Genomic DNA, 13,803 nt, shown 5'->3' on the forward strand with positions numbered 1-13,803 from the left:
GATATTTGGTGTTTCCTTTTTACCAAATTGTGCCTATGAAATTGGAGTGGATGACAAAGGGGTGATCACTGAGTTAAATGAAATAATTTGCGTGTTATTTGCCTCTTGAAGGAGGCAAGTTAATCAACAGAAAGGACCTTCACATGATGGTGAGAGTCTGATGTAAAGCCACAACTGCCAGAAAAGTTACAGTAAAGGCTGCAAATCTATTCTTAACACTCTCTGGTGTTAGCAATAGTTCAGCATATACACGCTGTGTCTGACCAGCCACTGCATGACAACCCTTACGATTCCTAAACACGGAGACGAGGGTGCCAGTTTTTGTGGGTCAGTTCCCGATCTGCGGAGTGGGGATTAGCCCCCCGATAGCCCCAGAGAGCCCGGGCCGGTCGGGTACATTTCCCAGGCGCTGCCCGAGGGGCACTGACCTGTGGGTGGCTGCACAGTGCCTGCAGCCCGGTCACTGCCCTAGATAGTCACAGCAGCCACCTGCTGGCTCCGAGCCCTGCCCAGGGCGCTGCCTTATTGGGGCACGTGTCCGAGGGAGGAAAATGAAGGGGAACCGCTCAGCCCCGTCACTGCCACGACCTGGGCCAGCAAAGCCCCCATCCCTACCTCAGAGCATGGGGTGGGGAGCGGGCTCTGCCAGGCAGTGCTGCCGGCTGCTCCTGTGTCTGTGTGGCAGGCTCCAGCCCAGTAAAGGCAGGATCATGGGTCCCATAATGGCGGAGCAGGAGGGTGAGGGGGAAGAAGGATTGGGCCAACTTTGGCTGCCCCTTGGCAAAGGGCATATAGGGGCAGGGAGGGGGGAGGAACTGGATGGGGGTCTCTCTCCTGGCTTGTAGCAGCAACTTTGGCATTGCTAGGTGCTTGGGGGGGGGTTACCTGTCATACTCCCACAAGGGTGTTCTTTGTGGGCTAACCAAGAGGGCCCCGGGCATGAGGCAGGGCCTAAAAGCTTACTCTCTTCCCCTTGTGCAGGAGTCTGAGATACTGGGTGTGACGGCTTGGATCACAGAAACCCCCCAGGGAGCTGTCAACTGATGTGCCAAGACTACCTCTGCTCCTGTTTTCCCTGCCAGCTCAGGACCCCAGCACCCTGTCTTGCTGAGCCAGACACTCCCATCTGCTCCAACAAAGATCCAGGGTCTGAATTACCTGCCCCAAAGCTGCAGCTTTACCTGAAAACAGCTCACAGAAGTGTGCTTGTCTTTAGCACTCAGATGGCCAACTCCCAATGGGTTTTTTCTAAACCCAAATAAATCCGTTTTACCCTGTATACAGCTTATGCAGGGTAAACTCATAAAAATTGTTCGCTCTCTATAACACTGATAGATATGCACGGTTGTTTGCTCCCCTGGGTATTAATACATACTTTGAGTTAATAAGTAAAAAGTGATTTTATTAAATACAGAAAGTCGGATTTAAGTGGTTCCAAGTAGTAACAGACAGAACGAAGTAAGTCACCAAGCAAAATAAAATAAAATGCGCACATCTATGTCTAACCAGACTGAATACAGATAATCTCACCCTCAGAGATGCTTCAGTAAGTTTTTTCCTCAGACTGGACACCTTCCAGGCCTGGGCACAATTCTTTCCCCTGGTACAGCTCTTGTTCCAGCTCAGGGGATAGCTAGGGGATTCTTCATGATGGCTCTTCTTTCCTTGTTCTCTTCCACCCCTTTATATATCTTTTGCATAAGACGGGAATCCTTTTGTCCCTCTCTGAGTTCCCACTCCCTCCTTCTCAATGGAAAGACACCAGGTTAAAGATTGATTTCAGTTCAGGTGACATGCTCACATGACACTGCAAGACCTCATTACCCACTTGCCAGCATACACATATACAGGAAGACTTACAGGTAAAACACAGTCATTTGCAGACAATGGTCCTAGTTAATGGGAGTCCTCAAGATTCCAAACCACCATTAATGGCCCACACTTTACATAATTACAATAGGCCCTCAGAGTTATATTTCATATTTCTAGTTTCAGATACAAGAGTGATACATTTATACAAATAGGATGATCACACTCAGTAGATTATAAGCTTTGTAATGATACCTTACAAGAGACCTTTTGTATTAAGCATATCTCAGTTACATTATATTCACTTATTAAATTTTTATAAAACCATATTGACTGCACAACGTCACACTAGGAACTGGTTTTTTCCGAGTATTGCATTTGCAAACATAGCAAGAGGCTGGGGAAAACGTATTAGCTCTTACCAAGAGCAAAACTTTCTGCAGGCTCTTTACATGGCCCCGTTGCCACCCACGCTGGGCTTTCCACTTGGAGTTGGAGTGAGCAGCCATGGAAGGGTATAGGATGGGTTTTGAAGCTGGCAGAAGCAATGTCTTTGGCGCAGTTTTGTAATTAGTCAATGGAGAGGACTCATTAGACAAAACAACATCAAAGACCCAGTTCTAGGGAAGTTCCTCTAGCTACATTGAGAAGCACTGCAGAAGGGCAGGAAGCCAGGGCAGCCAGAACAGGCAAAAGGAGGGATGGGAGCCCAAAGTACAGGTCATCCTGGTTGGATCTTTTCTAGGACGAGGTACAGGTGAACAAAGTGCCTGACAAATAGAAATACTGTCTAAGCACAGTGACAGCTACCCCCACCACTGCCTGCACAAATTAGTCTTACACATACAATCCAGTCTTCACTTAAAACAGTAAGACAGAAACTAAACTATACTTAGTGCCAAGACTATGGGGGAAAAATTGAGATGCAACCTCAGGAAATAATGCCACATGTAGGAGAGGTCCTGCTGGGTAAGACAGCTTGCATTACATTTGAGAGACAAGGTGGGTGAAGAAATAACTTTTATTAGACCAACTTCTATTGGTGAGAGAGAGAGAAACTTTACAGCCACTCTGAACTTTTCTTCATGGCTGGGAAAGGTACTCCCAGCCAAGATTAAAGGTGGAACAGACTGTTTAGCATAAGTAGTTAGCACATATTATAAGGGACCATTCAAGGTAGCATGGCTCCTTAACAACATCTTCTTTGTCTCTATCCTTAACATAGGACAAAGAAGGGGTTAGTGGGTTACAGATTGTTGTAATAAGCCATAAATCCAATGTCTCTGTTCAGTCCATGACTTTTAGGATCTAGCAGAGTAATGAATGTAAGCTTCCAGGGTTGTCTTTTGAAAGTGCTGTGTAAGCTTCCTTTGGGGATAGGTCAGTCCTCTCAAATGAACTCTCACAGGAAAATGATGAGTGTTTGTCTTTTATCACCTGTGGGTGAACACTTTTTACAAAATCATCACTCTATTATTGTATGTGAGCTCAGTATCCCTGAGAGTGGAGAGGCCATCACATTATTTTGCCAGGTGACAGGTTACCACCCAGCACAGTGTCAGGTGCGCTGGATGAGAGGCTTTGAAGAACTCAGGCAGCAATTAAAACCCAACTTGATATAGCAACAAATCTGTACCACAGAGTAAGCCAGGTGACATTTACACCTGAATCTGAGGACCATGCAGTAGAGTTCACTATTGAAGTCACCCATTGCAACAGAACTATACGTGCCTATCCCCTCATTTTAAAAAGTTAATATTTAATGGTCTGCTCTTTGTGCAAGACACTCCTGGGTCTCTCTGTTTATGGACTTCACATTATATGGGAGTGGCAAATGCCTAGAGCAGAAGTTGATGCTGTTTGCACCAGCATTAATTCTCATAGGGATATTTGTGGGATGATGTATTCCTATGAAGAGAGGATATTTAAAAGTATTAAAGTTAAACTTGTTTTAAAATTGGCAGCATGGGATAACTTGCACTCGAGTGTTAACAGAATTAGCCAAGGACCTCTTGGAGCCATCTGTATGTGTTGATTTTTAATCAAATTTGGAATAGTGGGCAAGTTCCAGAGGACTGGAGGCGGGAAAAAGCTAATGTTATGCCAATGGGCACATGGGATAACCTAGGTAACTACAGGGCAGTTAGCCTGACATTGATCCAAGGCAAACATCAGTCAGGAAAGGCTGAATGGGGCACAATCAATAAATAATTTAAGGATGGTACCATAATTAATGCCAGTTAACATACTTGTGTGGAAAATTTGTCTTGTCAAGCAAACAGTGTTTTATTTTTTATATTACAAATTTGGTTGTGTGACGAAGTGGGGGATTGTCTTGTTTTCCAACGGTTTGCATGTAGAGAGAGTGGGACTCAGTGTCCCTGGGTGTTACTGGTTTAATGAGGTGAGGGGAGAGGGAGTTTGTTGTTACAGTGGACTGGAAAGGGAATTTGGGACCCCAGACGATGGCCTGGAGGATGGACACCCCAGCGACTGGTGACCTGATGACTCGGAGACCCAGGAGTGCAGCCAGTTCTGGACAGTGGGAGGACAACGGACTGTAAAGAGAGGACCCCGGTGATCTAACCAGACGGTTCCAGCCAGAGCAGGTCAGAGGACAGAAGAGAGGAGAGGAGGCCCAGGCAACCCAGTTTACGACCTTGTTTACCTGGAGAGAAGACAATGAACAGAGGCGGGGCTTGGGGGAGGTGATATCAGATGACCAGCTGGGAAGCAGGGGGGTATCTGGGCTGGTGAGAGAGAGCAGGCAGAGCCCACCTGGATGCAGGGGAGACTAGGATGTGCTGTGTTGAGGGAGGCCAGGCCTGAGGCCTTGAGAATTTCCTGCGCTGTGTTCAATGCTCAATAAACCCTCCTGTATTACGCTGGCTGAGAGGCACTCTGGTCTAGAGAACAGGGTTGCATAATCCCCTTCGGGGGGGTGGAAGCCCCAGGGGTCCAGAGCAAGTGGACTCCCTGAGGTGGCCCATGGCAAGGAACAGGTGTGCTAAGGTTCCGAGAGGTGTGGCTCCAGGAGATGGAGGGGCCTAACCCCAAGAGAGAGTGGACCCCCAAGAAGGGCTGTCTCACTGAAAGGGGCACCCCCCACAGACTTCACAGGGCCAAGAGGGGGCATGATCTGTGAGTCCATGACAGGTTGAGAAAAGATTACTGTTGATACAATATACTCTGACTTCTGTAAGGCATTTGACTTAGTCTCACATGACATTCTCATAGAAAAAGTGAGAACTATACAAAAAAATCAATGTAGCCCATATTTAATGGATTAAAAACTGGTTAACTGATAGATCACTAAGAGTAATTGTAAATAGAGAATCATCATCCTATCGGGGGTTTCTAGTGGGGTCCTGCAGGGATCTGTTGTTGGCTCAATCCTGGTCAGTATCTTTATCAATGACATAGAAGAAAATATAAAATCATTGCAGGTAAAATTTGCAAATGACACAATGAAGAGAACAGGCCAGCTATGCAGCCCAATCAGGACCGCTGGATAAGCTGTGCTCATTTGAACAACAGTCCTTTTCAGCCAACCAAATGCAAGGTCATGCATCTAGGATGAATGGTCATACTTAGAAGATGGGAGACTCTATCCTGGAATGCAGTGACACTGAAGAGGATTTACACTGAAAGGTGTAATTATAGAAAACCAAATGAACATGAGCTGCCAGTGTGATGCTGCAACTCAGACAGTGAACATGATCCATGCACGGATAAGCAAGAGAATATCAAGTAGGAGTAGGTGGTATTACCTCTGTATATAGCACTGGGAAATCTGTTACTGGCATACTGTCATTGTCTCTTTTCTCAAAAAAAAAAGAAAAGAATGAATTCTATTGAGAGAAAGAAAGAGAAGAATGATGAATCAGAGTTAAAAAAAAAAACTACTTTATACTGACAGTCTTAAACTCATTAATCTTTTTAATTTAAAAAAAAAAAAAAGGACCTGAATGGACACAAAAACACCAACCCCACCAGTAAAAAAAATGGGGTAAATGCTGTTTTGTTTTGGATTCTTTTTTTAAGATGGATTTTGGATTTTAATCTAGACAAAAAGGCATAATACAAAAAGGCATAATATAATATAATGGTTGGGTTAAAGTTCAAGCAGACAGAAGATGGGAAATAATGTTGTGTTTTTAATCTACCTAAAGACACACACAATGGGCTCTTGCCTGCTGCACCTGTATATTATATTTTTTTTCACTAGTGGGTGCTAGACATTAACAAACAAGAATAATAGCATTTTACACTTACTTTGAACTGGTGTAAATGACTAAACACAAAATTCCCAGCAACAGTCAATAGAGCCCAGTCTCTTTCCTTTATTAGCCTCAGACCCTTGGTTTCCTACTTCCTAAGCATCACTCGTAGTAGCTATCAACTTTATCATCTATTTGATATAATTCTTACATTGTCCTCTGATTATATCTATCATTGGCAAATACCATACCATTTCTAATAGCTTTCTTAATTCTTAATTTGTTTTTTTTTATAGGTAAAACACATTTTTGTCCAAACCTCTTGCGGGTTTTCCAAATGTTCTTAATTCAAAATATTCTGAGTATGGAAAACCCCTCCTCCACCAATGAACCCTTCATGATTATGTCATCATCCTGGAACCAACAGAGCTAGATATCTTTGGGATAGAAATCCACGGCTTTGCAGGTTTTCCAAACGTTCCGGGTATTGTTCTTAATTTAAAAAAAAATGGTGACTATGGAAAACCTCTCTCTCTAACCTCAAAGCCATGGATTTCTAGCCCAAAGATATTTAGCTGTGTTAGTTCTAGGATGATGGCATAATCAGGAAGCGTTCATTGGTGGAGGAGCCAGAGCTGGATACAAATGGATTTTTCTACTTGTTTGATATTCTGCTAACACCCACTGCTTTGGCTTATGGCAAACACATTGGTTTCATGGTGAAACACAGGATTCTGACAAAGCCCATAACAAAAAAACAAACAAACAAACAAAAAGTGTATCTAAAACTCCCAGGTATATATAACAATGCTGCTGTCACTTTTAATTTTAGGGTAAAGTACAAAGGTGTAAGTTTCCTTCAGTGAGTAGGAAGCCATCTTTGGTATGGCCTGGCAGACAGGGGTGGCTCTAGCTTTTTTGCTGCCCCAAGCACGGCAGTCAGGCAGCCTTTGGCGGCTTGCCTGCGGGAGGTCCGCCGGTCCCACAGCTTTGGCGTACCCACCGCTGAATCCGCAGGACCGGCAGACCTCCCGCAGGCGCGCCACCGAAGGCTGCCTGACTACTGCCCTCGCAGGGACTGCCAGGGCACTTGGAGCACTGGTGCCTAGAGCCACCGCTGCTGGCAGAGTTGCTGCTATTGATGTCCCTATTTTATATTTTCTGGCCTGGGCAAATTAAGATTATACATGGACCTATGAGAGCCCAATAAATAAAGAGTGCCACAGAGATATCCTGACTCAGTGATCAAATTGTGCCTTGACCAGGCCCCCTTCCTGGGGAACACAAACCCCATCTCCTCTATTGGTGGACTTTCTGCCCTGGCCTCCCGTATCCTCATCTGTAAAAAGGGTATAATCATGTTTCCTCTCTTTTGTAAAGAGCTTTAATATCTGTAAATGTAAAGCACTATACAAGTCCAGAAAAAAAAAATATATATATAAAATATATATATATATAAATAAAATCATATTTATTATTATTAGCCACAGCCCAACACTAGATTTTTTCTGGAGGTCTTGTTTTCTGCCTCTGACAGACAGTGGGTTTCGTTTTCGTCAAGATAGATTTGGGTTTGGGCTAATAATGGAGGTGTCTGAGGAGCAAGGGGTTTAATCATAGTCCTCGCATTCTCTTAGCCACAGACTCCTCTCTTTGCCTTACCCCTGTGAAGTAATTTGGTGGCAGTGCAGAATCAGTCCCCTGCACTCCCTGTTCAGTTCAGCATGTTTAATCTATGCAGTACTTTGCACTTGCTCTGTGCAAAATAAAGCCTGGCGGCTCAAGGCACATAAAAAGTGTGCATACGCTATTTCTTGTTAGTTACTTTGCTTAATAATCATACTGATTAGTTTCCAGAAATTTTTACTTCACTGTCAGAAACACTTTCTCACCCATTTAGCTAAGCTTCCTGATGTTTCTGCTCAATGTTAATGAGGCTGTCTGTTTTGAAGTTTCCATATTGGAGTTTGCACCTAAAGATATAAAATCTGCGTGGTATAAAAACTGGGCCAAGTTACCTGAAGAAAACCATGTCATAAAAACTCACATTGGTGAAAATGGTTTATGTTTTTCTACAAGTAAAATAAAATTGACTCCAAATGCAACTGACAGAGGGAGAAGGATCAGATGTGAGGTTATTAATCCAACAACTCACTCCCGTATAGAGAGAGCCTTTGAATTGAAACTCAGAGGTGAGCAGAACTGCTTAATTCCTAAAATCAGATTCTACTTGCCTTTCTCGTGTTGAGTAGTACCTTGCTCTGTGAATATTCCCATTGATTTCAACAGCACTGCGTGTGGAGTAAGGCACTAGTTAACATGAGGGAAGGTATCAGAATCTGGAACTAAGTATATTTGAATCTATATATCAGCATGAAGGTAGATTTTACTGCCTTGGGAAGTTCAGTTCCAAACCCTAGTCCACCTTCTGCTCTCAGTGCTATGCCCTGAATTATCCATGTTCACTTTCTTATAGTACAGATCTCAAAGCTTGGCAGAGAAAAGGGCTTGTCAGTTTCTATTTTTAATCACTAAAATTGAGAAGTGACATCCCACAATATTCCTGCTAAAAACTGGCTTGTTTAAAAGGTTTCAGAAGCTAAATGAAATAGCAAGTTATTTATATGCTGCAGTCAGATGTGCTCTGTGAGTGAATATGAAATCACAGAGCTGTATTGACTAACAGGGGAGGAGAACATATTGATAAGGATGCCATGGAGTAGGACAAATTTTACATTGTGTGCTTTCCCATTGATATGTTAATTACCCCATTACAAATGTATGCTTGATATTATAGGTAACATGGTATTTGCTTTCCCCTTTAAAGATTTAAAGATTTCTCAACTAGCTGTGAACGAATACCTACTCTGACGGTAAATCAGAACCACACAAAGCCATCAACAAGTGAGTATTATTCCTAAAATTGAGATGAAACTGCAGAGCCCCATCTCATAACATTGGCCCTATTCACCCCCTTTTCCTCTTCAGACACAGGGATGGAAAGCCTACTGGGAGAAGTGAGGGAAGGCAATCATTCCCTCCTCCATGCCCTTGAAGGTCTATCTGTGGGATCAGGGAGTCATTTGCTTGGAAGGGGCATGGCTGGAGAGGCTGTGCCTTGTTATGCTGTCAAATCTATGTATTGAGAACTGACACAAAAATTAACACTGATCAGTAATACTTTGCATCAGCCCTCTTCACGCTTTGGAAACTCCTTGAGGATAGCAGTGGGGGATTTTGGGGTCCATGGCAGGCAAGGCTGCTGGAAAGGCCCATGGGGACCATGGAAGGAACGTGACCAGACAAGGCTTCCTCATGGATGGACCCAGACTCCAGTACAATCATGAGATATGGGATTTGGGGACCTAAACCCCTGTTTATTTATATAAGCTTAATAGGCAATAGTCACACGTGAACAGAAAAATTATGACTTATGTAAAAATGATAACTTGAGCAGCAAAACATATTCTAACATACAGCAAATATGAAGGTCCCTGCTTCTGAGGCCTTATCATTATGTAGGCTTATTTGTAATCCTGTTTCATGACAACTGTATCCTTTTTAGGCCCCAATCAAATGGTTCTCATTTAGGTGCCCAATCAGCACACAGCTGCAGCCCATGTAACATCCTCAGGGCCATACAGATAGTATTGGATGCAGCCAACAATGGTAAATAGGTTGACTAGAAGGGCTAGGGCAGTGATTCTCAAGAGACGGCTAAGACAGAGTGCAGTACTAGGAATACAGATGACATCTACATTTCCTGGTTTAAGGGGAAATATCTCACTGACGAAGGAATAGAAAATGCTGAGTCTGAAGGTGGTTTTATTTTCTCCGTGACATTTAAAGCTGAAGAACAAAATAAAGAATTCAAGGTCAGATGTGAGGCTGATACTGAAGATGGACCACTAGAAGAAACATACATTTTAAAACTTGGATAATCTCCATACAGTGAAGAAGGTGGACATCAAACAGCAACTCTATCCCTGACTTTCTAGGGTTCAATGAACAGTTAACTCTGTTCCTTTTAAACTTCTAACCAGAATGACAGTTATTATGAGACAGCATACAATGCCATGGACAAGTAGAGATGGGAGAACTGGTTCAGTTATAATTAAAAATGATCTGAACCTCTGCCCAAAATCCAGACCCAGAAAGAGAGAAAGTTGGGAAAGAAATTTGATACACTGGTGGAGGGTGGCAGCAAAAATCTCAAGTTCATATCTCAGCTGAGATCCAGGAATGTACCATTTGTTGGACCTCCATGGTCCTCATCCTGACAGACGTCTCAAATAAAGCTGGTTGGAATTCCTCTCTCTTCCTTCCTGCCCCCCTTTGCTGGAAAACGTTGACTAAAAAAATCTCTATCTTGTTTTTGTCAAAAAGCTAAAATATTTGGCCAAAATCCAGAATTGAAATACTTTGGGATTTGGCCAAATATTTCAGTTCTGAAATGCTGCTAGAGTGCTTTATGGGAGCTGCAGTTTGGGTGCTTCATGCCCCCATTCTCCTCTATAGGCAAGGCTCACTGGTTGGACTACACCGGGGAGGGGAGGCAGTGCACCATGGTACTCTCATGGCAGCAGTGTATAATGCGAATTGAAGTATGGCTGGAGAATCTGACCCAGAATGAAAAATGGGAACACAAAGCACCTGAGCTACAACTCCCAGATGCCATCAAGATGACATTTCAGAATATAAGTATTTTGTTTTTTTGCTACAATATTTCAGTTTTCAGATGTTCTTTTGACAATATATTTATAAATAAATAAAACCTAAGTTTCTGCACAGAAAGCAGACACTTTTTGTGAAAAATGTTTTGCAAACACACAGTTTTCCATTTAAAAAAAGAGTTTCAACACAAACTCTTTGACTAGCCCTAGTCCTGACTGACCAAGAAAAGCACACCAACTAATACCACTATCTGCATTAGGTTCAGCTGCATCCAGATTGATGGCTGGAGTTACTATTATCCTTCCCAGCCACCCAGTTGTGTCATTTTTCCTTATTTTGTCTCTTTCCTTTCTCTTTTTTTGCCTTAGAATCATAGAAGATCAGGGTTGGAAGGGACCTTAGTAGGTCATCTAGTCCAACCCCCTGCTCAAAGCAGGGCCAACACCAACTAAATCATCCCAGCCAGGGCTTTGTCAAGCCTGACCTTAAAAACCTCTAAGGAAGGAGATTTCACCACCTCCCTAGGTAACCCGTTCCAGTGCTTCACCATGCTCCTAGTGAAAAAGTTTTTCCTAATATCCAACCTAAACCTCCCCCAAAAGTTTGGCTTAGGTACATAAGGCGTTTGATTTTGCATCACTGCTGCAATAAGAAAAGGCAAGCTAAAATCAACACCTTAACATGCAGAAGAGTTTGCCAGGTCACAATAAGATTGTGTTGTGCCTGTAACTTCCTAGCAGCTAATTTGCAAGTGGGAAAGACAAAAATTGCAGCTTTTGTTTGTGTCTTTTGCCTTCCTCAGATGTGACTTGTTTTGTCTGAAAAGGAACAGACCTCAGCTGTTCAGGGGTATTTATAATGGATTCTCTCCCCCCCCCCCCTTTTTTTTTTTTTTAGAAATTTAGTATAAACTAAATAGATTAGCAAGAGATTTCTTTTTTGTTGTTGTGTGTTTGTACAGTGCCTACCACAATATGGTCCTGGTCCATGACTGAGGGTCCTAGCAACACAAATAATATAAAAGACACCGTACAGCAAACATAAAAGAAATAAGGGACGTTGTTAAAATGGAAGTGTTACTTTTTAAGTTTCAAATGCTTTAACGTGCAATTAATAAGCTATTAAAATGTATTTATTAGCTGGATGTTGCAATGGGAGTTTGTCTGCAGTAGCAGATGCAAACCCAGAACCACAATTAATTGTTTAATGCTGAATAAGTGAAGAAGGGTTTTGAAACAACACTGTCTCTCCTGGGCCCAAAACACCTCTCTTATCCATACAACACATCCAACATTCTCACTAAAAAACATACAAATGTCATTCATAGACCAAGAAATAGCCCAGCTGCAATAAAACAGAGGGTTGGAAAATAACATTGCAAATAAGCTGAATTTCACAAAAGGAATTTAATTAGCAATTTTTAAAGCAGTTTTTTTTAAAAGAGCATTTTCTTTTGTTACCACACTATATTTCTAGGTTCAATTTTTCCTCATGCTGCATATTTGTTATTTTTACTGAAAGTGTTTCTGAGCAAGGACTTTGTCTTCTCACTGTAAAACATTTAGTGGTGCACAAATATTGAAGTCAATGTGTTAATGCTTTGGAAACTTGGAAATACATTTACTTTCTCTTCAGCATTCACTTAGATTGCAGTCTGGATAATAACAGTGAGGGTCTTTATATGTCTAAAATATGTAAATACGTAACAGTATTGTTACAGAGCTCTTACCTCCTGCTCTGGTGATGAAGCTCCTGCCTCAGTTTCCATTTTCTGTAGCAGTGGTTTAGCCCTCAAACCAAAACTGAGCTTCACCCTTCTGAGGTAGCAAAGTTCCAATAACAAACAGCCAGCCTGGTCACAAAAATCCAGCAAAACAAGCCACCTCCCTGTACTGGAAACCCTGACCCCTGATAGGAAGCAAATGCTAACCCTAGGCTTTCCACAAGCCCTGCTTCAGTACACAAGTCACCTTCTTCATCTCAAAGGGTACGTCTACACTACGGGACTATTCCGAATTTGCATAAACCGGTTTTGTAAAACAGATTTTATAAAATCGAGTGCGCGCGGCCACACTAAACACATTAAATCGGTGGTGTGCGTCCATGGTCCAAGGCTAGCGTCGATTTCTGGAGCGTTGCACTGTGGGTAGCTATCCCGTAGCTATCCCATAGTTCCCGCAGCCTCCCCCGCCCCTTGGCATTTCCGCGTTGAGATCCCAGTGCCTGATGGGGCAAAAATCATTTTCGCGGGTGGTTCTGGGTACAGCCTCACCCCTCCCTCCCTCCCTGACAGCGGCAGACAACCGTTTCGCGCCTTTTTTGCTTGGTGAACCGTGCAGACGCCATAGCACAGCAAGCATGGACCCTGCTCAGCTCCATACCACAATCGTGGATGTTTTAAACACCTCGCGCACTCTCGTGCAGTATATGCTGAACCAGGACCTTCGAACCGAGGCGAGTAAGAGGCGGATACGGCAGAGCGGCGATGACAGTGATGAGGACGTGGACACAGAATTATCTCAAACCGCGGGCCCCGGCGCTTTGGAGATCCTGATGGTAATTGGGCAGATTCTATCCATTGAACGCCGATTTTGGGCCGGAAACAAGCACTGACTGGTGGGACCGCATTGTGTTGCAGGTGTGGGACGATTCCCAGTGGCTGCGAAACTTTCGCATGCGTAAGGGCACTTTCATGGAACTTTGTGACTTGCTTGCCCCTGCCCTGAAACGCCATAATACCAAGATGAGAGCAGCCCTCACAGTAGAAGCGAGTGGCGATAGCCCTGTGGAAGCTTGCAACGCCAGACAGCTACCGGTCAGTCGGGAATCAATTTGGAGTTGGAAAATCTACTGTGGGGCTGCTGTGATGCAAGTAGCCAAAGCAATCACTAAGCTGCTGCTATGAAAGGTTGTGACTCTGGGAAACGTGCAGGCCATAGTGGATGGCTTTGCTGCAATGGGATTCCCTAACTGTGGGGGGGCGATAGATGGAACCCATATCCCTATCTTGGCACCACAGCACCAGGGCACCCAGTACGTAAACCGGAAGGGGTACTTTTCAATGGTGCTGCAAGCACTGGTGGATCACAAGGGACGTTTC

This window comes from Mauremys reevesii, linkage group 4 (assembly GCF_016161935.1).
Source record: "Mauremys reevesii isolate NIE-2019 linkage group 4, ASM1616193v1, whole genome shotgun sequence".
Lineage (NCBI taxonomy): Eukaryota > Metazoa > Chordata > Testudines > Geoemydidae > Mauremys > Mauremys reevesii.